This window comes from Ambystoma mexicanum, chromosome 4p (assembly GCF_040938575.1).
Source record: "Ambystoma mexicanum isolate Mex_15411 chromosome 4p, UKY_AmexF1_1, whole genome shotgun sequence".
Lineage (NCBI taxonomy): Eukaryota > Metazoa > Chordata > Amphibia > Caudata > Ambystomatidae > Ambystoma > Ambystoma mexicanum.
Genome location: NC_090927.1, coordinates 39,009,977 through 39,034,976, shown reverse-complemented (window position 1 = coordinate 39,034,976; position 25,000 = coordinate 39,009,977). Strand labels below are relative to the sequence as shown.

Here is a 25,000-nt window from a genome sequence, read left to right as displayed (position 1 = left end):
CTTTGTGAGTAGCGTGGTCTCAAATCATGCTCTCCACCAGGTTATCCAAAGAGCCTCCAACGGAGCCTTCTTAGCGCAGTAGGCAGCGCGTCAGTCTCATAATCTGAAGGTCCTGAGTTCGAGCCTCAGAGAGGGCACAAGTGTTTTTTGTTTCAGCAAATTCAATTGGACATATCCTTTCTAAACATGAAGAGGAGCATGATGTTCAGTAGACCGCAACGCGGTCCTTGTGAATCACAGGATTGGATTCTTTACTGACGCAGAAAATAAATATGATCGCAAAATACCATAGAACCAATGGGGCTAGCTGCATTTTATTTGAATATTTCTATCTGCACTTTGTGAGTAGCGTGGTCTTGGATCTGTTTCTCCACCAGGTTCTCCAAACATACTCCAGCCGAACCTGCTTAGTGCAGTAGGCAGCGCGTCAGTCTCATAATTTGAAGGTCCTGAGTTCTTTCCTCAGAGAAGGCAGGCCTCTTATGTTTCAGGTAATAACTTTTCAAAAACGTTGACAGAATGAGTACAATGTTTGGTATTTTGCAAATGTAAGCAGTCCCTGTGCAAACTTTCTGGCCCTGTGTTCCCACGCCTTCTCCTTGTGCCTTCCAGAGCCCATCAGGTGCACTATGAACTAATGGCAAAACATGGTTGTGCATATAAGGTTGATGCCGCACGAACCCCGCTATGGTTTTTCATATTAATAAGCCTCCGTGCAGTGTCCATCGCCGCCCTAGTGGCGTTATGGCTCTGTAGTTGGTCCGGATAAGCCCAGGGTACCCAGGCCGTAATCTGTAAAGGAAAGAAAAAGGTAAGTGGGGCCAACCAGTGGGGAAAAGAGGGGTCAGTTCAAACAAACAGGTTCTTTCGAATAGAGGTGGGGCAGTTTAAAATGATAAGGTTGCTGGTTGGGATAGCATGGGCGCATACTGATAGAGCCAACGTAGGTCTTTGAGCAAAGATTCAGGAAATAAGGATGGTACATTTTATGGTGTTAGATGCAGTGGGGCAGGTTTACATGAGGGCAGTTTCAGAGAATGAGCAAGTATTTCAAAATGTATTTTCTGGCTGTGTGAGGGACTTGAGAGGTCTTCAAGCAGACCCTTGGAGTATGTTTAAAGTCTCTCACAAAATAAACTCTAGAAAAGACAGGTGGGGCACCCAAGCCTAGCGGCCAAATAGTGAGGCGACTGCATGAAAGGCAAATGCGAAAAGAGGCAAAGAGGGGTAGCACAAGGGGATGCAGCCAATTTCGACACTTCTGTTTCTGGTGATTGTCTTGCCCCTGTGCCCACGAAAGGCTCTGGGGAACGCAGGCACAGTTGCGGCTCAGGCATGGACAGTCTGCAAGGCCCTCCTTCGGCATAATAAAAGTGCCCTTGTGAGCCTGGCTGTGTTTAAATCACACAGCAGGGAATGCAGCTTTCAACTTTCCCTCACTGGCCACGAACGGCCACGAACGGCCAGGTTCTATAGACCAAAAAGCTAGGAGGAACCCTGGCCACTTTTAAATGAGGGTGGGTTTTGAACTACAGTTCCTTCAGGAGCAAAGCCTGGATTGGCCTTCCTGGATGTTCCTGTGGCCCGCTGGATGCTTTAATGGGCTGGATAAAGCGTTCTGGAGGATGGAATCCTCTTGGGTTCAGTCTGGGAACTTCTGGGAGTTCATCTGCATAACCCAGCCCCGTCCACCCTTCTTGACCTGGCCGGCAGTTACCTTGCTCTGTTACTAGAGGGCGCGTTTGGACTCTCTTCATGAACCGTGTGCCTCACAGGTGTGATAATGATGTAGTTTGGGGTTTGTTTTTGTGGCATGCTACCTGTCACCAGCCGCAAGCAGATCAGCATGAGATCTGATGTCAAATAACAGCATAACAAACTGTGACATAATACAAACCTGACATAAGCGATGTAAGCAGCGAGTATAACGAAACCGGCTGAACGCACACAAGAAAACTAAATGATGGAAGTGGAAACACATAATTAATCATGCATATATATATAGGAAAGGAGCAAAACTCTCTGCAAATGGGAAAAAAAGCGACCTGCTTACAAAAGGGACTTTGGGGGAGGAGAATTAAAAACTGGTAAGAAAAAAGGGCTGAAAAGAGTTAGGTATATATCCAGCGAGGGAGGGGTTGGAAGTTTGTGGCATCTTACCTGTTTTGGAGCATATCAAAATAACTAGCTCAAAATTCAAGCATCGAAGGATGGGACTCTTGATTGATGAATGGAAGACATCTGAAGTACAAAACACTATACATTCAAGTGAAGCTTTTCAGATGGATCGTATTCTCTCTGGAGTTTTGAGTGTGGAGTTGTGTCACATAATCTTCATCAACAAATCATAAAATCGCAGCCTTCTTAGCGCAGTAGGCAGCGCGTCAGTCTCATAATCTGAAGGTCCTGAGTTCGAGCCTCAGAGAGGGCACAAGTGTTTTTTGTTTCAACAAATACAATTGGACATATTTTTTCTAAACATGAAGAGGAGCATGATGTTCAGTAGACCGCAACGCGGTCCTTGTGAATCACAGGATTGGATTCTTTACTGACGCAGAAAAGAAATATGATTGCCAAATACCAAAGAACCAATTGGGGCTAGCTGCGTTTTATTTGAATATTTCTATCTGGACTTTGTGAGTAGCGTGGTCTCAAATCATGCTCTCCACCAGGTTATCCAAAGAGCCTCCAACGGAGCCTTCTTAGCGCAGTAGGCAGCGCGTCAGTCTCATAATCTGAAGGTCCTGAGTTCGAGCCTCAGAGAGGGCACAAGTGTTTTTTGTTTCAGCAAATTCAATTGGACATATCCTTTCTAAACATGAAGAGGAGAATGATGTTCAGTAGACCGCAACGCGGTCCTTGTGAATCACAGGATTGGATTCTTTACTGACGCAGAAAAGAAATATGATCGCAAAATACCATAGAACCAATGGGGCTAGCTGCATTTTATTTTAATATTTCTATCTGGACTGTGTGAGTAGCGTTGTCTCAGATCTGGTTCTCCACCAAGTTCTCCAAAAATACTCCAGCAGAGCCTTCTTAGCGCAGTAGGCAGCGCGTCAGTCTCATAATCTGAAGGTCCTGAGTTCGAGCCTCAGAGAGGGCACAAGTGTTTTTTGTTTCAGCAAATTCAATTGGACATATCCTTTCTAAACATGAAGAGTAGCATGATGTTCAGTAGACCGCAACGCGGTCCTTGTGAATCAGAGGATTGGATTCTTTACTGACGCAGAAAAGAAATATGATCGCAAAATACCATAGAACCAATGGGGCTAGCTGCATTTTATTTTAATATTTCTATCTGGACTGTGTGAGTAGCGTTGTCTCAGATCTGGTCCTCCACCAAGTTCTCCAAAAATACTCCAGCAGAGCCTTCTTAGCGCAGTAGGCAGCGCGTCAGTCTCATATTCTGAAGGTCCTGAGTTCGAGCCTCAGAGAGGGCACAAGTGTTTTTTGTTTCAGCAAATTCAATTGGACATATCCTTTCTAAACATGAAGAGTAGCATGATGTTCAGTAGACCGCAACGCGGTCCTTGTGAATCAGAGGATTGGATTCTTTACTGACGCAGAAAAGAAATATGATCGCAAAATACCATAGAACCAATGGGGCTAGCTGCATTTTATTTGAATATTTCTATCTGCACTTTGTGAGTAGCGTGGTCTTGGATCTGTTTCTCCACCAGGTTCTCCAAACATACTCCAGCCGAACCTGCTTAGTGCAGTAGGCAGCGCGTCAGTCTCATAATTTGAAGGTCCTGAGTTCTTTCCTCAGAGAAGGCAGGCCTCTTATGTTTCAGGTAATAACTTTTCAAAAACGTTGACAGAATGAGTACAATGTTTGGTATTTTGCAAATGTAAGCAGTCCCTGTGCAAACTTTCTGGCCCTGTGTTCCCACGCCTTCTCCTTGTGCCTTCCAGAGCCCATCAGGTGCACTATGAACTAATGGCAAAACATGGTTGTGCATATAAGGTTGATGCCGCACGAACCCTGCTATGGTTTTTCATATTAATAAGCCTCCGTGCAGTGTCCATCGCCGCCCTAGTGGCGTTATGGCTCTGTAGTTGGTCCGGATAAGCCCAGGGTACCCAGGCCGTAATCTGTAAAGGAAAGAAAAAGGTAAGTGGGGCCAACCAGTGGGGAAAAGAGGGGTCAGTTCAAACAAACAGGTTCTTTCGAATAGAGGTGGGGCAGTTTAAAATGATAAGGTTGCTGGTTGGGATAGCATGGGCGCATACTGATAGAGCCAACGTAGGTCTTTGAGCAAAGATTCAGGAAATAAGGATGGTACATTTTATGGTGTTAGATGCAGTGGGGCAGGTTTACATGAGGGCAGTTTCAGAGAATGAGCAAGTATTTCAAAATGTATTTTCTGGCTGTGTGAGGGACTTGAGAGGTCTTCAAGCAGACCCTTGGAGTATGTTTAAAGTCTCTCACAAAATAAACTCTAGAAAAGACAGGTGGGGCACCCAAGCCTAGCGGCCAAATAGTGAGGCGACTGCATGAAAGGCAAATGCGAAAAGAGGCAAAGAGGGGTAGCACAAGGGGATGCAGCCAATTTCGACACTTCTGTTTCTGGTGATTGTCTTGCCCCTGTGCCCACGAAAGGCTCTGGGGAACGCAGGCACAGTTGCGGCTCAGGCATGGACAGTCTGCAAGGCCCTCCTTCGGCATAATAAAAGTGCCCTTGTGAGCCTGGCTGTGTTTAAATCACACAGCAGGGAATGCAGCTTTCAACTTTCCCTCACTGGCCACGAACGGCCACGAACGGCCAGGTTCTATAGACCAAAAAGCTAGGAGGAACCCTGGCCACTTTTAAATGAGGGTGGGTTTTGAACTACAGTTCCTTCAGGAGCAAAGCCTGGATTGGCCTTCCTGGATGTTCCTGTGGCCCGCTGGATGCTTTAATGGGCTGGATAAAGCGTTCTGGAGGATGGAATCCTCTTGGGTTCAGTCTGGGAACTTCTGGGAGTTCATCTGCATAACCCAGCCCCGTCCACCCTTCTTGACCTGGCCGGCAGTTACCTTGCTCTGTTACTAGAGGGCGCGTTTGGACTCTCTTCATGAACCGTGTGCCTCACAGGTGTGATAATGATGTAGTTTGGGGTTTGTTTTTGTGGCATGCTACCTGTCACCAGCCGCAAGCAGATCAGCATGAGATCTGATGTCAAATAACAGCATAACAAACTGTGACATAATACAAACCTGACATAAGCGATGTAAGCAGCGAGTATAACGAAACCGGCTGAACGCACACAAGAAAACTAAATGATGGAAGTGGAAACACATAATTAATCATGCATATATATATAGGAAAGGAGCAAAACTCTCTGCAAATGGGAAAAAAAGCGACCTGCTTACAAAAGGGACTTTGGGGGAGGAGAATTAAAAACTGGTAAGAAAAAAGGGCTGAAAAGAGTTAGGTATATATCCAGCGAGGGAGGGGTTGGAAGTTTGTGGCATCTTACCTGTTTTGGAGCATATCAAAATAACTAGCTCAAAATTCAAGCATCGAAGGATGGGACTCTTGATTGATGAATGGAAGACATCTGAAGTACAAAACACTATACATTCAAGTGAAGCTTTTCAGATGGATCGTATTCTCTCTGGAGTTTTGAGTGTGGAGTTGTGTCACATAATCTTCATCAACAAATCATAAAATCGCAGCCTTCTTAGCGCAGTAGGCAGCGCGTCAGTCTCATAATCTGAAGGTCCTGAGTTCGAGCCTCAGAGAGGGCACAAGTGTTTTTTGTTTCAACAAATACAATTGGACATATTTTTTCTAAACATGAAGAGGAGCATGATGTTCAGTAGACCGCAACGCGGTCCTTGTGAATCACAGGATTGGATTCTTTACTGACGCAGAAAAGAAATATGATTGCCAAATACCAAAGAACCAATTGGGGCTAGCTGCGTTTTATTTGAATATTTCTATCTGGACTTTGTGAGTAGCGTGGTCTCAAATCATGCTCTCCACCAGGTTATCCAAAGAGCCTCCAACGGAGCCTTCTTAGCGCAGTAGGCAGCGCGTCAGTCTCATAATCTGAAGGTCCTGAGTTCGAGCCTCAGAGAGGGCACAAGTGTTTTTTGTTTCAGCAAATTCAATTGGACATATCCTTTCTAAACATGAAGAGGAGAATGATGTTCAGTAGACCGCAACGCGGTCCTTGTGAATCACAGGATTGGATTCTTTACTGACGCAGAAAAGAAATATGATCGCAAAATACCATAGAACCAATGGGGCTAGCTGCATTTTATTTTAATATTTCTATCTGGACTGTGTGAGTAGCGTTGTCTCAGATCTGGTTCTCCACCAAGTTCTCCAAAAATACTCCAGCAGAGCCTTCTTAGCGCAGTAGGCAGCGCGTCAGTCTCATAATCTGAAGGTCCTGAGTTCGAGCCTCAGAGAGGGCACAAGTGTTTTTTGTTTCAGCAAATTCAATTGGACATATCCTTTCTAAACATGAAGAGTAGCATGATGTTCAGTAGACCGCAACGCGGTCCTTGTGAATCAGAGGATTGGATTCTTTACTGACGCAGAAAAGAAATATGATCGCAAAATACCATAGAACCAATGGGGCTAGCTGCATTTTATTTTAATATTTCTATCTGGACTGTGTGAGTAGCGTTGTCTCAGATCTGGTCCTCCACCAAGTTCTCCAAAAATACTCCAGCAGAGCCTTCTTAGCGCAGTAGGCAGCGCGTCAGTCTCATATTCTGAAGGTCCTGAGTTCGAGCCTCAGAGAGGGCACAAGTGTTTTTTGTTTCAGCAAATTCAATTGGACATATCCTTTCTAAACATGAAGAGTAGCATGATGTTCAGTAGACCGCAACGCGGTCCTTGTGAATCAGAGGATTGGATTCTTTACTGACGCAGAAAAGAAATATGATCGCAAAATACCATAGAACCAATGGGGCTAGCTGCATTTTATTTGAATATTTCTATCTGCACTTTGTGAGTAGCGTGGTCTTGGATCTGTTTCTCCACCAGGTTCTCCAAACATACTCCAGCCGAACCTGCTTAGTGCAGTAGGCAGCGCGTCAGTCTCATAATTTGAAGGTCCTGAGTTCTTTCCTCAGAGAAGGCAGGCCTCTTATGTTTCAGGTAATAACTTTTCAAAAACGTTGACAGAATGAGTACAATGTTTGGTATTTTGCAAATGTAAGCAGTCCCTGTGCAAACTTTCTGGCCCTGTGTTCCCACGCCTTCTCCTTGTGCCTTCCAGAGCCCATCAGGTGCACTATGAACTAATGGCAAAACATGGTTGTGCATATAAGGTTGATGCCGCACGAACCCTGCTATGGTTTTTCATATTAATAAGCCTCCGTGCAGTGTCCATCGCCGCCCTAGTGGCGTTATGGCTCTGTAGTTGGTCCGGATAAGCCCAGGGTACCCAGGCCGTAATCTGTAAAGGAAAGAAAAAGGTAAGTGGGGCCAACCAGTGGGGAAAAGAGGGGTCAGTTCAAACAAACAGGTTCTTTCGAATAGAGGTGGGGCAGTTTAAAATGATAAGGTTGCTGGTTGGGATAGCATGGGCGCATACTGATAGAGCCAACGTAGGTCTTTGAGCAAAGATTCAGGAAATAAGGATGGTACATTTTATGGTGTTAGATGCAGTGGGGCAGGTTTACATGAGGGCAGTTTCAGAGAATGAGCAAGTATTTCAAAATGTATTTTCTGGCTGTGTGAGGGACTTGAGAGGTCTTCAAGCAGACCCTTGGAGTATGTTTAAAGTCTCTCACAAAATAAACTCTAGAAAAGACAGGTGGGGCACCCAAGCCTAGCGGCCAAATAGTGAGGCGACTGCATGAAAGGCAAATGCGAAAAGAGGCAAAGAGGGGTAGCACAAGGGGATGCAGCCAATTTCGACACTTCTGTTTCTGGTGATTGTCTTGCCCCTGTGCCCACGAAAGGCTCTGGGGAACGCAGGCACAGTTGCGGCTCAGGCATGGACAGTCTGCAAGGCCCTCCTTCGGCATAATAAAAGTGCCCTTGTGAGCCTGGCTGTGTTTAAATCACACAGCAGGGAATGCAGCTTTCAACTTTCCCTCACTGGCCACGAACGGCCACGAACGGCCAGGTTCTATAGACCAAAAAGCTAGGAGGAACCCTGGCCACTTTTAAATGAGGGTGGGTTTTGAACTACAGTTCCTTCAGGAGCAAAGCCTGGATTGGCCTTCCTGGATGTTCCTGTGGCCCGCTGGATGCTTTAATGGGCTGGATAAAGCGTTCTGGAGGATGGAATCCTCTTGGGTTCAGTCTGGGAACTTCTGGGAGTTCATCTGCATAACCCAGCCCCGTCCACCCTTCTTGACCTGGCCGGCAGTTACCTTGCTCTGTTACTAGAGGGCGCGTTTGGACTCTCTTCATGAACCGTGTGCCTCACAGGTGTGATAATGATGTAGTTTGGGGTTTGTTTTTGTGGCATGCTACCTGTCACCAGCCGCAAGCAGATCAGCATGAGATCTGATGTCAAATAACAGCATAACAAACTGTGACATAATACAAACCTGACATAAGCGATGTAAGCAGCGAGTATAACGAAACCGGCTGAACGCACACAAGAAAACTAAATGATGGAAGTGGAAACACATAATTAATCATGCATATATATATAGGAAAGGAGCAAAACTCTCTGCAAATGGGAAAAAAAGCGACCTGCTTACAAAAGGGACTTTGGGGGAGGAGAATTAAAAACTGGTAAGAAAAAAGGGCTGAAAAGAGTTAGGTATATATCCAGCGAGGGAGGGGTTGGAAGTTTGTGGCATCTTACCTGTTTTGGAGCATATCAAAATAACTAGCTCAAAATTCAAGCATCGAAGGATGGGACTCTTGATTGATGAATGGAAGACATCTGAAGTACAAAACACTATACATTCAAGTGAAGCTTTTCAGATGGATCGTATTCTCTCTGGAGTTTTGAGTGTGGAGTTGTGTCACATAATCTTCATCAACAAATCATAAAATCGCAGCCTTCTTAGCGCAGTAGGCAGCGCGTCAGTCTCATAATCTGAAGGTCCTGAGTTCGAGCCTCAGAGAGGGCACAAGTGTTTTTTGTTTCAACAAATACAATTGGACATATTTTTTCTAAACATGAAGAGGAGCATGATGTTCAGTAGACCGCAACGCGGTCCTTGTGAATCACAGGATTGGATTCTTTACTGACGCAGAAAAGAAATATGATTGCCAAATACCAAAGAACCAATTGGGGCTAGCTGCGTTTTATTTGAATATTTCTATCTGGACTTTGTGAGTAGCGTGGTCTCAAATCATGCTCTCCACCAGGTTATCCAAAGAGCCTCCAACGGAGCCTTCTTAGCGCAGTAGGCAGCGCGTCAGTCTCATAATCTGAAGGTCCTGAGTTCGAGCCTCAGAGAGGGCACAAGTGTTTTTTGTTTCAGCAAATTCAATTGGACATATCCTTTCTAAACATGAAGAGGAGAATGATGTTCAGTAGACCGCAACGCGGTCCTTGTGAATCACAGGATTGGATTCTTTACTGACGCAGAAAAGAAATATGATCGCAAAATACCATAGAACCAATGGGGCTAGCTGCATTTTATTTTAATATTTCTATCTGGACTGTGTGAGTAGCGTTGTCTCAGATCTGGTTCTCCACCAAGTTCTCCAAAAATACTCCAGCAGAGCCTTCTTAGCGCAGTAGGCAGCGCGTCAGTCTCATAATCTGAAGGTCCTGAGTTCGAGCCTCAGAGAGGGCACAAGTGTTTTTTGTTTCAGCAAATTCAATTGGACATATCCTTTCTAAACATGAAGAGTAGCATGATGTTCAGTAGACCGCAACGCGGTCCTTGTGAATCAGAGGATTGGATTCTTTACTGACGCAGAAAAGAAATATGATCGCAAAATACCATAGAACCAATGGGGCTAGCTGCATTTTATTTTAATATTTCTATCTGGACTGTGTGAGTAGCGTTGTCTCAGATCTGGTCCTCCACCAAGTTCTCCAAAAATACTCCAGCAGAGCCTTCTTAGCGCAGTAGGCAGCGCGTCAGTCTCATATTCTGAAGGTCCTGAGTTCGAGCCTCAGAGAGGGCACAAGTGTTTTTTGTTTCAGCAAATTCAATTGGACATATCCTTTCTAAACATGAAGAGTAGCATGATGTTCAGTAGACCGCAACGCGGTCCTTGTGAATCAGAGGATTGGATTCTTTACTGACGCAGAAAAGAAATATGATCGCAAAATACCATAGAACCAATGGGGCTAGCTGCATTTTATTTGAATATTTCTATCTGCACTTTGTGAGTAGCGTGGTCTTGGATCTGTTTCTCCACCAGGTTCTCCAAACATACTCCAGCCGAACCTGCTTAGTGCAGTAGGCAGCGCGTCAGTCTCATAATTTGAAGGTCCTGAGTTCTTTCCTCAGAGAAGGCAGGCCTCTTATGTTTCAGGTAATAACTTTTCAAAAACGTTGACAGAATGAGTACAATGTTTGGTATTTTGCAAATGTAAGCAGTCCCTGTGCAAACTTTCTGGCCCTGTGTTCCCACGCCTTCTCCTTGTGCCTTCCAGAGCCCATCAGGTGCACTATGAACTAATGGCAAAACATGGTTGTGCATATAAGGTTGATGCCGCACGAACCCTGCTATGGTTTTTCATATTAATAAGCCTCCGTGCAGTGTCCATCGCCGCCCTAGTGGCGTTATGGCTCTGTAGTTGGTCCGGATAAGCCCAGGGTACCCAGGCCGTAATCTGTAAAGGAAAGAAAAAGGTAAGTGGGGCCAACCAGTGGGGAAAAGAGGGGTCAGTTCAAACAAACAGGTTCTTTCGAATAGAGGTGGGGCAGTTTAAAATGATAAGGTTGCTGGTTGGGATAGCATGGGCGCATACTGATAGAGCCAACGTAGGTCTTTGAGCAAAGATTCAGGAAATAAGGATGGTACATTTTATGGTGTTAGATGCAGTGGGGCAGGTTTACATGAGGGCAGTTTCAGAGAATGAGCAAGTATTTCAAAATGTATTTTCTGGCTGTGTGAGGGACTTGAGAGGTCTTCAAGCAGACCCTTGGAGTATGTTTAAAGTCTCTCACAAAATAAACTCTAGAAAAGACAGGTGGGGCACCCAAGCCTAGCGGCCAAATAGTGAGGCGACTGCATGAAAGGCAAATGCGAAAAGAGGCAAAGAGGGGTAGCACAAGGGGATGCAGCCAATTTCGACACTTCTGTTTCTGGTGATTGTCTTGCCCCTGTGCCCACGAAAGGCTCTGGGGAACGCAGGCACAGTTGCGGCTCAGGCATGGACAGTCTGCAAGGCCCTCCTTCGGCATAATAAAAGTGCCCTTGTGAGCCTGGCTGTGTTTAAATCACACAGCAGGGAATGCAGCTTTCAACTTTCCCTCACTGGCCACGAACGGCCACGAACGGCCAGGTTCTATAGACCAAAAAGCTAGGAGGAACCCTGGCCACTTTTAAATGAGGGTGGGTTTTGAACTACAGTTCCTTCAGGAGCAAAGCCTGGATTGGCCTTCCTGGATGTTCCTGTGGCCCGCTGGATGCTTTAATGGGCTGGATAAAGCGTTCTGGAGGATGGAATCCTCTTGGGTTCAGTCTGGGAACTTCTGGGAGTTCATCTGCATAACCCAGCCCCGTCCACCCTTCTTGACCTGGCCGGCAGTTACCTTGCTCTGTTACTAGAGGGCGCGTTTGGACTCTCTTCATGAACCGTGTGCCTCACAGGTGTGATAATGATGTAGTTTGGGGTTTGTTTTTGTGGCATGCTACCTGTCACCAGCCGCAAGCAGATCAGCATGAGATCTGATGTCAAATAACAGCATAACAAACTGTGACATAATACAAACCTGACATAAGCGATGTAAGCAGCGAGTATAACGAAACCGGCTGAACGCACACAAGAAAACTAAATGATGGAAGTGGAAACACATAATTAATCATGCATATATATATAGGAAAGGAGCAAAACTCTCTGCAAATGGGAAAAAAAGCGACCTGCTTACAAAAGGGACTTTGGGGGAGGAGAATTAAAAACTGGTAAGAAAAAAGGGCTGAAAAGAGTTAGGTATATATCCAGCGAGGGAGGGGTTGGAAGTTTGTGGCATCTTACCTGTTTTGGAGCATATCAAAATAACTAGCTCAAAATTCAAGCATCGAAGGATGGGACTCTTGATTGATGAATGGAAGACATCTGAAGTACAAAACACTATACATTCAAGTGAAGCTTTTCAGATGGATCGTATTCTCTCTGGAGTTTTGAGTGTGGAGTTGTGTCACATAATCTTCATCAACAAATCATAAAATCGCAGCCTTCTTAGCGCAGTAGGCAGCGCGTCAGTCTCATAATCTGAAGGTCCTGAGTTCGAGCCTCAGAGAGGGCACAAGTGTTTTTTGTTTCAACAAATACAATTGGACATATTTTTTCTAAACATGAAGAGGAGCATGATGTTCAGTAGACCGCAACGCGGTCCTTGTGAATTACAGGATTGGATTCTTTACTGACGCAGAAAAGAAATATGATTGCCAAATACCAAAGAACCAATTGGGGCTAGCTGCGTTTTATTTGAATATTTCTATCTGGACTTTGTGAGTAGCGTGGTCTCAAATCATGCTCTCCACCAGGTTATCCAAAGAGCCTCCAACGGAGCCTTCTTAGCGCAGTAGGCAGCGCGTCAGTCTCATAATCTGAAGGTCCTGAGTTCGAGCCTCAGAGAGGGCACAAGTGTTTTTTGTTTCAGCAAATTCAATTGGACATATCCTTTCTAAACATGAAGAGGAGAATGATGTTCAGTAGACCGCAACGCGGTCCTTGTGAATCACAGGATTGGATTCTTTACTGACGCAGAAAAGAAATATGATCGCAAAATACCATAGAACCAATGGGGCTAGCTGCATTTTATTTTAATATTTCTATCTGGACTGTGTGAGTAGCGTTGTCTCAGATCTGGTTCTCCACCAAGTTCTCCAAAAATACTCCAGCAGAGCCTTCTTAGCGCAGTAGGCAGCGCGTCAGTCTCATAATCTGAAGGTCCTGAGTTCGAGCCTCAGAGAGGGCACAAGTGTTTTTTGTTTCAGCAAATTCAATTGGACATATCCTTTCTAAACATGAAGAGTAGCATGATGTTCAGTAGACCGCAACGCGGTCCTTGTGAATCAGAGGATTGGATTCTTTACTGACGCAGAAAAGAAATATGATCGCAAAATACCATAGAACCAATGGGGCTAGCTGCATTTTATTTTAATATTTCTATCTGGACTGTGTGAGTAGCGTTGTCTCAGATCTGGTCCTCCACCAAGTTCTCCAAAAATACTCCAGCAGAGCCTTCTTAGCGCAGTAGGCAGCGCGTCAGTCTCATATTCTGAAGGTCCTGAGTTCGAGCCTCAGAGAGGGCACAAGTGTTTTTTGTTTCAGCAAATTCAATTGGACATATCCTTTCTAAACATGAAGAGTAGCATGATGTTCAGTAGACCGCAACGCGGTCCTTGTGAATCAGAGGATTGGATTCTTTACTGACGCAGAAAAGAAATATGATCGCAAAATACCATAGAACCAATGGGGCTAGCTGCATTTTATTTGAATATTTCTATCTGCACTTTGTGAGTAGCGTGGTCTTGGATCTGTTTCTCCACCAGGTTCTCCAAACATACTCCAGCCGAACCTGCTTAGTGCAGTAGGCAGCGCGTCAGTCTCATAATTTGAAGGTCCTGAGTTCTTTCCTCAGAGAAGGCAGGCCTCTTATGTTTCAGGTAATAACTTTTCAAAAACGTTGACAGAATGAGTACAATGTTTGGTATTTTGCAAATGTAAGCAGTCCCTGTGCAAACTTTCTGGCCCTGTGTTCCCACGCCTTCTCCTTGTGCCTTCCAGAGCCCATCAGGTGCACTATGAACTAATGGCAAAACATGGTTGTGCATATAAGGTTGATGCCGCACGAACCCTGCTATGGTTTTTCATATTAATAAGCCTCCGTGCAGTGTCCATCGCCGCCCTAGTGGCGTTATGGCTCTGTAGTTGGTCCGGATAAGCCCAGGGTACCCAGGCCGTAATCTGTAAAGGAAAGAAAAAGGTAAGTGGGGCCAACCAGTGGGGAAAAGAGGGGTCAGTTCAAACAAACAGGTTCTTTCGAATAGAGGTGGGGCAGTTTAAAATGATAAGGTTGCTGGTTGGGATAGCATGGGCGCATACTGATAGAGCCAACGTAGGTCTTTGAGCAAAGATTCAGGAAATAAGGATGGTACATTTTATGGTGTTAGATGCAGTGGGGCAGGTTTACATGAGGGCAGTTTCAGAGAATGAGCAAGTATTTCAAAATGTATTTTCTGGCTGTGTGAGGGACTTGAGAGGTCTTCAAGCAGACCCTTGGAGTATGTTTAAAGTCTCTCACAAAATAAACTCTAGAAAAGACAGGTGGGGCACCCAAGCCTAGCGGCCAAATAGTGAGGCGACTGCATGAAAGGCAAATGCGAAAAGAGGCAAAGAGGGGTAGCACAAGGGGATGCAGCCAATTTCGACACTTCTGTTTCTGGTGATTGTCTTGCCCCTGTGCCCACGAAAGGCTCTGGGGAACGCAGGCACAGTTGCGGCTCAGGCATGGACAGTCTGCAAGGCCCTCCTTCGGCATAATAAAAGTGCCCTTGTGAGCCTGGCTGTGTTTAAATCACACAGCAGGGAATGCAGCTTTCAACTTTCCCTCACTGGCCACGAACGGCCACGAACGGCCAGGTTCTATAGACCAAAAAGCTAGGAGGAACCCTGGCCACTTTTAAATGAGGGTGGGTTTTGAACTACAGTTCCTTCAGGAGCAAAGCCTGGATTGGCCTTCCTGGATGTTCCTGTGGCCCGCTGGATGCTTTAATGGGCTGGATAAAGCGTTCTGGAGGATGGAATCCTCTTGGGTTCAGTCTGGGAACTTCTGGGAGTTCATCTGCATAACCCAGCCCCGTCCACCCTTCTTGACCTGGCCGGCAGTTACCTTGCTCTGTTACTAGAGGGCGCGTTTGGACTCTCTTCATGAACCGTGTGCCTCACAGGTGTGATAATGATGTAGTTTGGGGTTTGTTTTTGTGGCATGCTACCTGTCACCAGCCGCAAGCAGATCAGCATGAGATCTGATGTCAAATAACAGCATAACAAACTGTGACATAATACAAACCTGACATAAGCGATGTAAGCAGCGAGTATAACGAAACCGGCTGAACGCACACAAGAAAACTAAATGATGGAAGTGGAAACACATAATTAATCATGCATATATATATAGGAAAGGAGCAAAACTCTCTGCAAATGGGAAAAAAAGCGACCTGCTTACAAAAGGGACTTTGGGGGAGGAGAATTAAAAACTGGTAAGAAAAAAGGGCTGAAAAGAGTTAGGTATATATCCAGCGAGGGAGGGGTTGGAAGTTTGTGGCATCTTACCTGTTTTGGAGCATATCAAAATAACTAGCTCAAAATTCAAGCATCGAAGGATGGGACTCTTGATTGATGAATGGAAGACATCTGAAGTACAAAACACTATACATTCAAGTGAAGCTTTTCAGATGGATCGTATTCTCTCTGGAGTTTTGAGTGTGGAGTTGTGTCACATAATCTTCATCAACAAATCATAAAATCGCAGCCTTCTTAGCGCGTCAGTCTCATAATCTGAAGGTCCTGAGTTCGAGCCTCAGAGAGGGCACAAGTGTTTTTTGTTTCAACAAATACAATTGGACATATTTTTTCTAAACATGAAGAGGAGCATGATGTTCAGTAGACCGCAACGCGGTCCTTGTGAATCACAGGATTGGATTCTTTACTGACGCAGAAAAGAAATATGATTGCCAAATACCAAAGAACCAATTGGGGCTAGCTGCGTTTTATTTGAATATTTCTATCTGGACTTTGTGAGTAGCGTGGTCTCAAATCATGCTCTCCACCAGGTTATCCAAAGAGCCTCCAACGGAGCCTTCTTAGCGCAGTAGGCAGCGCGTCAGTCTCATAATCTGAAGGTCCTGAGTTCGAGCCTCAGAGAGGGCACAAGTGTTTTTTGTTTCAGCAAATTCAATTGGACATATCCTTTCTAAACATGAAGAGGAGAATGATGTTCAGTAGACCGCAACGCGGTCCTTGTGAATCACAGGATTGGATTCTTTACTGACGCAGAAAAGAAATATGATCGCAAAATACCATAGAACCAATGGGGCTAGCTGCATTTTATTTTAATATTTCTATCTGGACTGTGTGAGTAGCGTTGTCTCAGATCTGGTTCTCCACCAAGTTCTCCAAAAATACTCCAGCAGAGCCTTCTTAGCGCAGTAGGCAGCGCGTCAGTCTCATAATCTGAAGGTCCTGAGTTCGAGCCTCAGAGAGGGCACAAGTGTTTTTTGTTTCAGCAAATTCAATTGGACATATCCTTTCTAAACATGAAGAGTAGCATGATGTTCAGTAGACCGCAACGCGGTCCTTGTGAATCAGAGGATTGGATTCTTTACTGACGCAGAAAAGAAATATGATCGCAAAATACCATAGAACCAATGGGGCTAGCTGCATTTTATTTTAATATTTCTATCTGGACTGTGTGAGTAGCGTTGTCTCAGATCTGGTCCTCCACCAAGTTCTCCAAAAATACTCCAGCAGAGCCTTCTTAGCGCAGTAGGCAGCGCGTCAGTCTCATATTCTGAAGGTCCTGAGTTCGAGCCTCAGAGAGGGCACAAGTGTTTTTTGTTTCAGCAAATTCAATTGGACATATCCTTTCTAAACATGAAGAGTAGCATGATGTTCAGTAGACCGCAACGCGGTCCTTGTGAATCAGAGGATTGGATTCTTTACTGACGCAGAAAAGAAATATGATCGCAAAATACCATAGAACCAATGGGGCTAGCTGCATTTTATTTGAATATTTCTATCTGCACTTTGTGAGTAGCGTGGTCTTGGATCTGTTTCTCCACCAGGTTCTCCAAACATACTCCAGCCGAACCTGCTTAGTGCAGTAGGCAGCGCGTCAGTCTCATAATTTGAAGGTCCTGAGTTCTTTCCTCAGAGAAGGCAGGCCTCTTATGTTTCAGGTAATAACTTTTCAAAAACGTTGACAGAATGAGTACAATGTTTGGTATTTTGCAAATGTAAGCAGTCCCTGTGCAAACTTTCTGGCCCTGTGTTCCCACGCCTTCTCCTTGTGCCTTCCAGAGCCCATCAGGTGCACTATGAACTAATGGCAAAACATGGTTGTGCATATAAGGTTGATGCCGCACGAACCCTGCTATGGTTTTTCATATTAATAAGCCTCCGTGCAGTGTCCATCGCCGCCCTAGTGGCGTTATGGCTCTGTAGTTGGTCCGGATAAGCCCAGGGTACCCAGGCCGTAATCTGTAAAGGAAAGAAAAAGGTAAGTGGGGCCAACCAGTGGGGAAAAGAGGGGTCAGTTCAAACAAACAGGTTCTTTCGAATAGAGGTGGGGCAGTTTAAAATGATAAGGTTGCTGGTTGGGATAGCATGGGCGCATACTGATAGAGCCAACGTAGGTCTTTGAGCAAAGATTCAGGAAATAAGGATGGTACATTTTATGGTGTTAGATGCAGTGGGGCAGGTTTACATGAGGGCAGTTTCAGAGAATGAGCAAGTATTTCAAAATGTATTTTCTGGCTGTGTGAGGGACTTGAGAGGTCTTCAAGCAGACCCTTGGAGTATGTTTAAAGTCTCTCACAAAATAAACTCTAGAAAAGACAGGTGGGGCACCCAAGCCTAGCGGCCAAATAGTGAGGCGACTGCATGAAAGGCAAATGCGAAAAGAGGCAAAGAGGGGTAGCACAAGGGGATGCAGCCAATTTCGACACTTCTGTTTCTGGTGATTGTCTTGCCCCTGTGCCCACGAAAGGCTCTGGGGAACGCAGGCACAGTTGCGGCTCAGGCATGGACAGTCTGCAAGGCCCTCCTTCGGCATAATAAAAGTGCCCTTGTGAGCCTGGCTGTGTTTAAATCACACAGCAGGGAATGCAGCTTTCAACTTTCCCTCACTGGCCACGAACGGCCACGAACAGACAGGTTCTATAGACCAAAAAGCTAGGAGGAACCCTGGCCACTTTTAAATGAGGGTGGGTTTTGAACTACAGTTCCTTCAGGAGCAAAGCCTGGATTGGCCTTCCTGGATGTTCCTGTGGCCCGCTGGATGCTTTAATGGGCTGGATAAAGCGTTCTGGAGGATGGAATCCTCTTGGGTTCAGTCTGGGAACTTCTGGGAGTTCATCTGCATAACCCAGCCCCGTCCACCCTTCTTGACCTGGCCGGCAGTTACCTTGCTCTGTTACTAGAGGGCGCGTTTGGACTCTCTTCATGAACCGTGTGCCTCACAGGTGTGATAATGATGTAGTTTGGGGTTTGTTTTTGTGGCATGCTACCTGTCACCAGCCGCAAGCAGATCAGCATGAGATCTGATGTCAAATAACAGCATAACAAACTGTGACATAATACAAACCTGACATAAGCGATGTAAGCAGCGAGTATAACGAAACCGGCTGAACGCACACAAGAAAACTAAATGATGGAAGTGGAAACACATAATTAATCATGCATATATATATAGGAAAGGAGCAAAACTCTCTGCAAATGGGAAAAAAAGCGACCTGCTTACAAAAGGGACTTTGGGGGAGGAGAATTAAAAACTGGTAAGAAAAAAGGGCTGAAAAGAGTTAGGTATATATCCAGCGAGGGAGGGGTTGGAAGTTTGTGGCATCTTACCTGTTTTGGAGCATATCAAAATAACTAGCTCAAAATTCAAGCATCGAAGGATGGGACTCTTGATTGATGAATGGAAGACATCTGAAGTACAAAACACTATACATTCAAGTGAAGCTTTTCAGATGGATCGTATTCTCTCTGGAGTTTTGAGTGTGGAGTTGTGTCACATAATCTTCATCAACAAATCATAAAATCGCAGCCTTCTTAGCGCAGTAGGCAGCGCGTCAGTCTCATAATCTGAAGGTCCTGAGTTCGAGCCTCAGAGAGGGCACAAGTGTTTTTTGTTTCAACAAATACAATTGGACATATTTTTTCTAAACATGAAGAGGAGCATGATGTTCAGTAGACCGCAACGCGGTCCTTGTGAATCACAGGATTGGATTCTTTACTGACGCAGAAAAGAAATATGATTGCCAAATACCAAAGAACCAATTGGGGCTAGCTGCGTTTTATTTGAATATTTCTATCTGGACTTTGTGAGTAGCGTGGTCTCAAATCATGCTCTCCACCAGGTTATCCAAAGAGCCTCCAACGGAGCCTTCTTAGCGCAGTAGGCAGCGCGTCAGTCTCATAATCTGAAGGTCCTGAGTTCGAGCCTCAGAGAGGGCACAAGTGTTTTTTGTTTCAGCAAATTCAATTGGACATATCCTTTCTAAACATGAAGAGGAGAATGATGTTCAGTAGACCGCAACGCGGTCCTTGTGAATCACAGGATTGGATTCTTTACTGACGCAGAAAAGAAATATGATCGCAAAATACCATAGAACCAATGGGGCTAGCTGCATTTTATTTTAATATTTCTATCTGGACTGTGTGAGTAGCGTTGTCTCAGATCTGGTTCTCCACCAAGTTCTCCAAAAATACTCCAGCAGAGCCTTCTTAGCGCAGTAGGCAGCGCGTCAGTCTCATAATCTGAAGGTCCTGAGTTCGAGCCTCAGAGAGGGCACAAGTGTTTTTTGTTTCAGCAAATTCAATTGGACATATCCTTTCTAAACATGAAGAGTAGCATGATGTTCAGTAGACCGCAACGCGGTCCTTGTGAATCAGAGGATTGGATTCTTTACTGACGCAGAAAAGAAATATGATCGCAAAATACCATAGAACCAATGGGGCTAGCTGCATTTTATTTTAATATTTCTATCTGGACTGTGTGAGTAGCGTTGTCTCAGATCTGGTCCTCCACCAAGTTCTCCAAAAATACTCCAGCAGAGCCTTCTTAGCGCAGTAGGCAGCGCGTCAGTCTCATATTCTGAAGGTCCTGAGTTCGAGCCTCAGAGAGGGCACAAGTGTTTTTTGTTTCAGCAAATTCAATTGGACATATCCTTTCTAAACATGAAGAGTAGCATGATGTTCAGTAGACCGCAACGCGGTCCTTGTGAATCAGAGGATTGGATTCTTTACTGACGCAGAAAAGAAATATGATCGCAAAATACCATAGAACCAATGGGGCTAGCTGCATTTTATTTTAATATTTCTATCTGGACTGTGTGAGTAGCGTTGTCTCAGATCTGGTCCTCCACCAAGTTCTCCAAAAATACTCCAGCAGAGCCTTCTTAGCGCAGTAGGCAGCGCGTCAGTCTCATAATCTGAAGGTCCTGAGTTCGAGCCTCAGAGAGGGCACAAGTGTTTTTTGTTTCAACAAATACAATTGGACATATTTTTTCTAAACATGAAGAGGAGCATGATGTTCAGTAGACCGCAACGCGGTCCTTGTGAATCACAGGATTGGATTCTTTACTGACGCAGAAAAGAAATATGATTGCCAAATACCAAAGAACCAATTGGGGCTAGCTGCGTTTTATTTGAATATTTCTATCTGGACTTTGTGAGTAGCGTGGTCTCAAATCATGCTCTCCACCAGGTTATCCAAAGAGCCTCCAACGGAGCCTTCTTAGCGCAGTAGGCAGCGCGTCAGTCTCATAATCTGAAGGTCCTGAGTTCGAGCCTCAGAGAGGGCACAAGTGTTTTTTGTTTCAGCAAATTCAATTGGACATATCCTTTCTAAACATGAAGAGGAGCATGATGTTCAGTAGACCGCAACGCGGTCCTTGTGAATCAGAGGATTGGATTCTTTACTGACGCAGAAAAGAAATATGATCGCAAAATACCATAGAACCAATGGGGCTAGCTGCATTTTATTTTAATATTTCTATCTGGACTGTGTGAGTAGCGTTGTCTCAGATCTGGTTCTCCACCAAGTTCTCCAAAAATACTCCAGCAGAGCCTTCTTAGCGCAGTAGGCAGCGCGTCAGTCTCATAATCTGAAGGTCCTGAGTTCGAGCCTCAGAGAGGGCACAAGTGTTTTTTGTGTTTCAGCAAATTCAATTGGACATATCCTTTCTAAACATGAAGAGGAGCATGATGTTCAGTAGACCGCAACGCGGTCCTTGTGAATCACAGGATTGGATTCTTTACTGACGCAGAAAAGAAATATGATTGCCAAATACCAAAGAACCAATTGGGGCTAGCTGCGTTTTATTTGAATATTTCTATCTGGACTTTGTGAGTAGCGTGGTCTCAAATCATGCTCTCCACCAGGTTATCCAAAGAGCCTCCAACGGAGCCTTCTTAGCGCAGTAGGCAGCGCGTCAGTCTCATAATCTGAAGGTCCTGAGTTCGAGCCTCAGAGAGGGCACAAGTGTTTTTTGTTTCAGCAAATTCAATTGGACATATCCTTTCTAAACATGAAGAGGAGCATGATGTTCAGTAGACCGCAACGCGGTCCTTGTGAATCACAGGATTGGATTCTTTACTGACGCAGAAAAGAAATATGATCGCAAAATACCATAGAACCAATGGGGCTAGCTGCATTTTATTTTAATATTTCTATCTGGACTGTGTGAGTAGCGTTGTCTCAGATCTGGTCCTCCACCAAGTTCTCCAAAAATACTCCAGCAGAGCCTTCTTAGCGCAGTAGGCAGCGCGTCAGTCTCATAATCTGAAGGTCCTGAGTTCGAGCCTCAGAGAGGGCACAAGTGTTTTTTGTGTTTCAGCAAATTCAATTGGACATATCCTTTCTAAACATGAAGAGGAGCATGATGTTCAGTAGACCGCAACGCGGTCCTTGTGAATCACAGGATTGGATTCTTTACTGACGCAGAAAAGAAATATGATTGCCAAATACCAAAGAACCAATTGGGGCTAGCTGCGTTTTATTTGAATATTTCTATCTGGACTTTGTGAGTAGCGTGGTCTCAAATCATGCTCTCCACCAGGTTATCCAAAGAGCCTCCAACGGAGCCTTCTTAGCGCAGTAGGCAGCGCGTCAGTCTCATAATCTGAAGGTCCTGAGTTCGAGCCTCAGAGAGGGCACAAGTGTTTTTTGTTTCAGCAAATTCAATTGGACATATCCTTTCTAAACATGAAGAGGAGCATGATGTTCAGTAGACCGCAACGCGGTCCTTGTGAATCACAGGATTGGATTCTTTACTGACGCAGAAAATAAATATGATCGCAAAATACCATAGAACCAATGGGGCTAGCTGCATTTTATTTGAATATTTCTATCTGCACTTTGTGAGTAGCGTGGTCTTGGATCTGTTTCTCCACCAGGTTCTCCAAACATACTCCAGCCGAACCTGCTTAGTGCAGTAGGCAGCGCGTCAGTCTCATAATTTGAAGGTCCTGAGTTCTTTCCTCAGAGAAGGCAGGCCTCTTATGTTTCAGGTAATAACTTTTCAAAAACGTTGACAGAATGAGTACAATGTTTGGTATTTTGCAAATGTAAGCAGTCCCTGTGCAAACTTTCTGGCCCTGTGTTCCCACGCCTTCTCCTTGTGCCTTCCAGAGCCCATCAGGTGCACTATGAACTAATGGCAAAACATGGTTGTGCATATAAGGTTGATGCCGCACGAACCCTGCTATGGTTTTTCATATTAATAAGCCTCCGTGCAGTGTCCATCGCCGCCCTAGTGGCGTTATGGCTCTGTAGTTGGTCCGGATAAGCCCAGGGTACCCAGGCCGTAATCTGTAAAGGAAAGAAAAAGGTAAGTGGGGCCAACCAGTGGGGAAAAGAGGGGTCAGTTCAAACAAACAGGTTCTTTCGAATAGAGGTGGGGCAGTTTAAAATGATAAGGTTGCTGGTTGGGATAGCATGGGCGCATACTGATAGAGCCAACGTAGGTCTTTGAGCAAAGATTCAGGAAATAAGGATGGTACATTTTATGGTGTTAGATGCAGTGGGGCAGGTTTACATGAGGGCAGTTTCAGAGAATGAGCAAGTATTTCAAAATGTATTTTCTGGCTGTGTGAGGGACTTGAGAGGTCTTCAAGCAGACCCTTGGAGTATGTTTAAAGTCTCTCACAAAATAAACTCTAGAAAAGACAGGTGGGGCACCCAAGCCTAGCGGCCAAATAGTGAGGCGACTGCATGAAAGGCAAATGCGAAAAGAGGCAAAGAGGGGTAGCACAAGGGGATGCAGCCAATTTCGACACTTCTGTTTCTGGTGATTGTCTTGCCCCTGTGCCCACGAAAGGCTCTGGGGAACGCAGGCACAGTTGCGGCTCAGGCATGGACAGTCTGCAAGGCCCTCCTTCGGCATAATAAAAGTGCCCTTGTGAGCCTGGCTGTGTTTAAATCACACAGCAGGGAATGCAGCTTTCAACTTTCCCTCACTGGCCACGAACGGCCACGAACAGACAGGTTCTATAGACCAAAAAGCTAGGAGGAACCCTGGCCACTTTTAAATGAGGGTGGGTTTTGAACTACAGTTCCTTCAGGAGCAAAGCCTGGATTGGCCTTCCTGGATGTTCCTGTGGCCCGCTGGATGCTTTAATGGGCTGGATAAAGCGTTCTGGAGGATGGAATCCTCTTGGGTTCAGTCTGGGAACTTCTGGGAGTTCATCTGCATAACCCAGCCCCGTCCACCCTTCTTGACCTGGCCGGCAGTTACCTTGCTCTGTTACTAGAGGGCGCGTTTGGACTCTCTTCATGAACCGTGTGCCTCACAGGTGTGATAATGATGTAGTTTGGGGTTTGTTTTTGTGGCATGCTACCTGTCACCAGCCGCAAGCAGATCAGCATGAGATCTGATGTCAAATAACAGCATAACAAACTGTGACATAATACAAACCTGACATAAGCGATGTAAGCAGCGAGTATAACGAAACCGGCTGAACGCACACAAGAAAACTAAATGATGGAAGTGGAAACACATAATTAATCATGCATATATATATAGGAAAGGAGCAAAACTCTCTGCAAATGGGAAAAAAAGCGACCTGCTTACAAAAGGGACTTTGGGGGAGGAGAATTAAAAACTGGTAAGAAAAAAGGGCTGAAAAGAGTTAGGTATATATCCAGCGAGGGAGGGGTTGGAAGTTTGTGGCATCTTACCTGTTTTGGAGCATATCAAAATAACTAGCTCAAAATTCAAGCATCGAAGGATGGGACTCTTGATTGATGAATGGAAGACATCTGAAGTACAAAACACTATACATTCAAGTGAAGCTTTTCAGATGGATCGTATTCTCTCTGGAGTTTTGAGTGTGGAGTTGTGTCACATAATCTTCATCAACAAATCATAAAATCGCAGCCTTCTTAGCGCAGTAGGCAGCGCGTCAGTCTCATAATCTGAAGGTCCTGAGTTCGAGCCTCAGAGAGGGCACAAGTGTTTTTTGTTTCAACAAATACAATTGGACATATTTTTTCTAAACATGAAGAGGAGCATGATGTTCAGTAGACCGCAACGCGGTCCTTGTGAATCACAGGATTGGATTCTTTACTGACGCAGAAAAGAAATATGATTGCCAAATACCAAAGAACCAATTGGGGCTAGCTGCGTTTTATTTGAATATTTCTATCTGGACTTTGTGAGTAGCGTGGTCTCAAATCATGCTCTCCACCAGGTTATCCAAAGAGCCTCCAACGGAGCCTTCTTAGCGCAGTAGGCAGCGCGTCAGTCTCATAATCTGAAGGTCCTGAGTTCGAGCCTCAGAGAGGGCACAAGTGTTTTTTGTTTCAGCAAATTCAATTGGACATATCCTTTCTAAACATGAAGAGGAGAATGATGTTCAGTAGACCGCAACGCGGTCCTTGTGAATCACAGGATTGGATTCTTTACTGACGCAGAAAAGAAATATGATCGCAAAATACCATAGAACCAATGGGGCTAGCTGCATTTTATTTTAATATTTCTATCTGGACTGTGTGAGTAGCGTTGTCTCAGATCTGGTTCTCCACCAAGTTCTCCAAAAATACTCCAGCAGAGCCTTCTTAGCGCAGTAGGCAGCGCGTCAGTCTCATAATCTGAAGGTCCTGAGTTCGAGCCTCAGAGAGGGCACAAGTGTTTTTTGTTTCAGCAAATTCAATTGGACATATCCT

General features: G+C 45.0%; 33 non-coding genes across 33 annotated transcripts; all 33 read left to right on the top strand.

Moving 5' to 3' along the window:
- Positions 1-64: 64 nt before the first annotated feature.
- TRNAM-CAU (transfer RNA methionine (anticodon CAU)) lies at positions 65-137 on the top strand. Its single transcript has one exon. It is a non-coding gene; the product is annotated as a tRNA-Met (tRNA).
- A 2,221-nt stretch (positions 138-2,358) lies between these two features.
- On the top strand, positions 2,359-2,431 carry TRNAM-CAU (transfer RNA methionine (anticodon CAU)). Its single transcript has one exon. It is a non-coding gene; the product is annotated as a tRNA-Met (tRNA).
- A 265-nt stretch (positions 2,432-2,696) lies between these two features.
- TRNAM-CAU (transfer RNA methionine (anticodon CAU)) lies at positions 2,697-2,769 on the top strand. The gene has a single exon. It is a non-coding gene; the product is annotated as a tRNA-Met (tRNA).
- Positions 2,770-3,033: 264 nt separating this feature from the next.
- Positions 3,034-3,106, top strand: TRNAM-CAU (transfer RNA methionine (anticodon CAU)). Its single transcript has one exon. It is a non-coding gene; the product is annotated as a tRNA-Met (tRNA).
- Positions 3,107-3,370: 264 nt separating this feature from the next.
- Positions 3,371-3,443, top strand: TRNAM-CAU (transfer RNA methionine (anticodon CAU)). Its single transcript has one exon. It is a non-coding gene; the product is annotated as a tRNA-Met (tRNA).
- Positions 3,444-5,664: 2,221 nt separating this feature from the next.
- TRNAM-CAU (transfer RNA methionine (anticodon CAU)) lies at positions 5,665-5,737 on the top strand. The gene has a single exon. It is a non-coding gene; the product is annotated as a tRNA-Met (tRNA).
- A 265-nt stretch (positions 5,738-6,002) lies between these two features.
- On the top strand, positions 6,003-6,075 carry TRNAM-CAU (transfer RNA methionine (anticodon CAU)). Its single transcript has one exon. It is a non-coding gene; the product is annotated as a tRNA-Met (tRNA).
- A 264-nt stretch (positions 6,076-6,339) lies between these two features.
- TRNAM-CAU (transfer RNA methionine (anticodon CAU)) lies at positions 6,340-6,412 on the top strand. Its single transcript has one exon. It is a non-coding gene; the product is annotated as a tRNA-Met (tRNA).
- Positions 6,413-6,676: 264 nt separating this feature from the next.
- Positions 6,677-6,749, top strand: TRNAM-CAU (transfer RNA methionine (anticodon CAU)). The gene has a single exon. It is a non-coding gene; the product is annotated as a tRNA-Met (tRNA).
- A 2,221-nt stretch (positions 6,750-8,970) lies between these two features.
- TRNAM-CAU (transfer RNA methionine (anticodon CAU)) lies at positions 8,971-9,043 on the top strand. The gene has a single exon. It is a non-coding gene; the product is annotated as a tRNA-Met (tRNA).
- Positions 9,044-9,308: 265 nt separating this feature from the next.
- Positions 9,309-9,381, top strand: TRNAM-CAU (transfer RNA methionine (anticodon CAU)). Its single transcript has one exon. It is a non-coding gene; the product is annotated as a tRNA-Met (tRNA).
- A 264-nt stretch (positions 9,382-9,645) lies between these two features.
- On the top strand, positions 9,646-9,718 carry TRNAM-CAU (transfer RNA methionine (anticodon CAU)). Its single transcript has one exon. It is a non-coding gene; the product is annotated as a tRNA-Met (tRNA).
- Positions 9,719-9,982: 264 nt separating this feature from the next.
- Positions 9,983-10,055, top strand: TRNAM-CAU (transfer RNA methionine (anticodon CAU)). Its single transcript has one exon. It is a non-coding gene; the product is annotated as a tRNA-Met (tRNA).
- Positions 10,056-12,276: 2,221 nt separating this feature from the next.
- Positions 12,277-12,349, top strand: TRNAM-CAU (transfer RNA methionine (anticodon CAU)). The gene has a single exon. It is a non-coding gene; the product is annotated as a tRNA-Met (tRNA).
- A 265-nt stretch (positions 12,350-12,614) lies between these two features.
- On the top strand, positions 12,615-12,687 carry TRNAM-CAU (transfer RNA methionine (anticodon CAU)). Its single transcript has one exon. It is a non-coding gene; the product is annotated as a tRNA-Met (tRNA).
- A 264-nt stretch (positions 12,688-12,951) lies between these two features.
- TRNAM-CAU (transfer RNA methionine (anticodon CAU)) lies at positions 12,952-13,024 on the top strand. Its single transcript has one exon. It is a non-coding gene; the product is annotated as a tRNA-Met (tRNA).
- Positions 13,025-13,288: 264 nt separating this feature from the next.
- Positions 13,289-13,361, top strand: TRNAM-CAU (transfer RNA methionine (anticodon CAU)). Its single transcript has one exon. It is a non-coding gene; the product is annotated as a tRNA-Met (tRNA).
- Positions 13,362-15,908: 2,547 nt separating this feature from the next.
- On the top strand, positions 15,909-15,981 carry TRNAM-CAU (transfer RNA methionine (anticodon CAU)). Its single transcript has one exon. It is a non-coding gene; the product is annotated as a tRNA-Met (tRNA).
- A 264-nt stretch (positions 15,982-16,245) lies between these two features.
- Positions 16,246-16,318, top strand: TRNAM-CAU (transfer RNA methionine (anticodon CAU)). The gene has a single exon. It is a non-coding gene; the product is annotated as a tRNA-Met (tRNA).
- Positions 16,319-16,582: 264 nt separating this feature from the next.
- TRNAM-CAU (transfer RNA methionine (anticodon CAU)) lies at positions 16,583-16,655 on the top strand. Its single transcript has one exon. It is a non-coding gene; the product is annotated as a tRNA-Met (tRNA).
- Positions 16,656-18,876: 2,221 nt separating this feature from the next.
- TRNAM-CAU (transfer RNA methionine (anticodon CAU)) lies at positions 18,877-18,949 on the top strand. Its single transcript has one exon. It is a non-coding gene; the product is annotated as a tRNA-Met (tRNA).
- Positions 18,950-19,214: 265 nt separating this feature from the next.
- Positions 19,215-19,287, top strand: TRNAM-CAU (transfer RNA methionine (anticodon CAU)). The gene has a single exon. It is a non-coding gene; the product is annotated as a tRNA-Met (tRNA).
- A 264-nt stretch (positions 19,288-19,551) lies between these two features.
- Positions 19,552-19,624, top strand: TRNAM-CAU (transfer RNA methionine (anticodon CAU)). Its single transcript has one exon. It is a non-coding gene; the product is annotated as a tRNA-Met (tRNA).
- Positions 19,625-19,888: 264 nt separating this feature from the next.
- TRNAM-CAU (transfer RNA methionine (anticodon CAU)) lies at positions 19,889-19,961 on the top strand. Its single transcript has one exon. It is a non-coding gene; the product is annotated as a tRNA-Met (tRNA).
- A 264-nt stretch (positions 19,962-20,225) lies between these two features.
- On the top strand, positions 20,226-20,298 carry TRNAM-CAU (transfer RNA methionine (anticodon CAU)). Its single transcript has one exon. It is a non-coding gene; the product is annotated as a tRNA-Met (tRNA).
- A 265-nt stretch (positions 20,299-20,563) lies between these two features.
- Positions 20,564-20,636, top strand: TRNAM-CAU (transfer RNA methionine (anticodon CAU)). Its single transcript has one exon. It is a non-coding gene; the product is annotated as a tRNA-Met (tRNA).
- Positions 20,637-20,900: 264 nt separating this feature from the next.
- TRNAM-CAU (transfer RNA methionine (anticodon CAU)) lies at positions 20,901-20,973 on the top strand. The gene has a single exon. It is a non-coding gene; the product is annotated as a tRNA-Met (tRNA).
- A 267-nt stretch (positions 20,974-21,240) lies between these two features.
- TRNAM-CAU (transfer RNA methionine (anticodon CAU)) lies at positions 21,241-21,313 on the top strand. The gene has a single exon. It is a non-coding gene; the product is annotated as a tRNA-Met (tRNA).
- A 264-nt stretch (positions 21,314-21,577) lies between these two features.
- On the top strand, positions 21,578-21,650 carry TRNAM-CAU (transfer RNA methionine (anticodon CAU)). The gene has a single exon. It is a non-coding gene; the product is annotated as a tRNA-Met (tRNA).
- Positions 21,651-21,917: 267 nt separating this feature from the next.
- TRNAM-CAU (transfer RNA methionine (anticodon CAU)) lies at positions 21,918-21,990 on the top strand. The gene has a single exon. It is a non-coding gene; the product is annotated as a tRNA-Met (tRNA).
- A 2,221-nt stretch (positions 21,991-24,211) lies between these two features.
- TRNAM-CAU (transfer RNA methionine (anticodon CAU)) lies at positions 24,212-24,284 on the top strand. The gene has a single exon. It is a non-coding gene; the product is annotated as a tRNA-Met (tRNA).
- A 265-nt stretch (positions 24,285-24,549) lies between these two features.
- Positions 24,550-24,622, top strand: TRNAM-CAU (transfer RNA methionine (anticodon CAU)). Its single transcript has one exon. It is a non-coding gene; the product is annotated as a tRNA-Met (tRNA).
- Positions 24,623-24,886: 264 nt separating this feature from the next.
- On the top strand, positions 24,887-24,959 carry TRNAM-CAU (transfer RNA methionine (anticodon CAU)). Its single transcript has one exon. It is a non-coding gene; the product is annotated as a tRNA-Met (tRNA).
- The last annotated feature ends 41 nt before the right edge of the window (positions 24,960-25,000 follow it).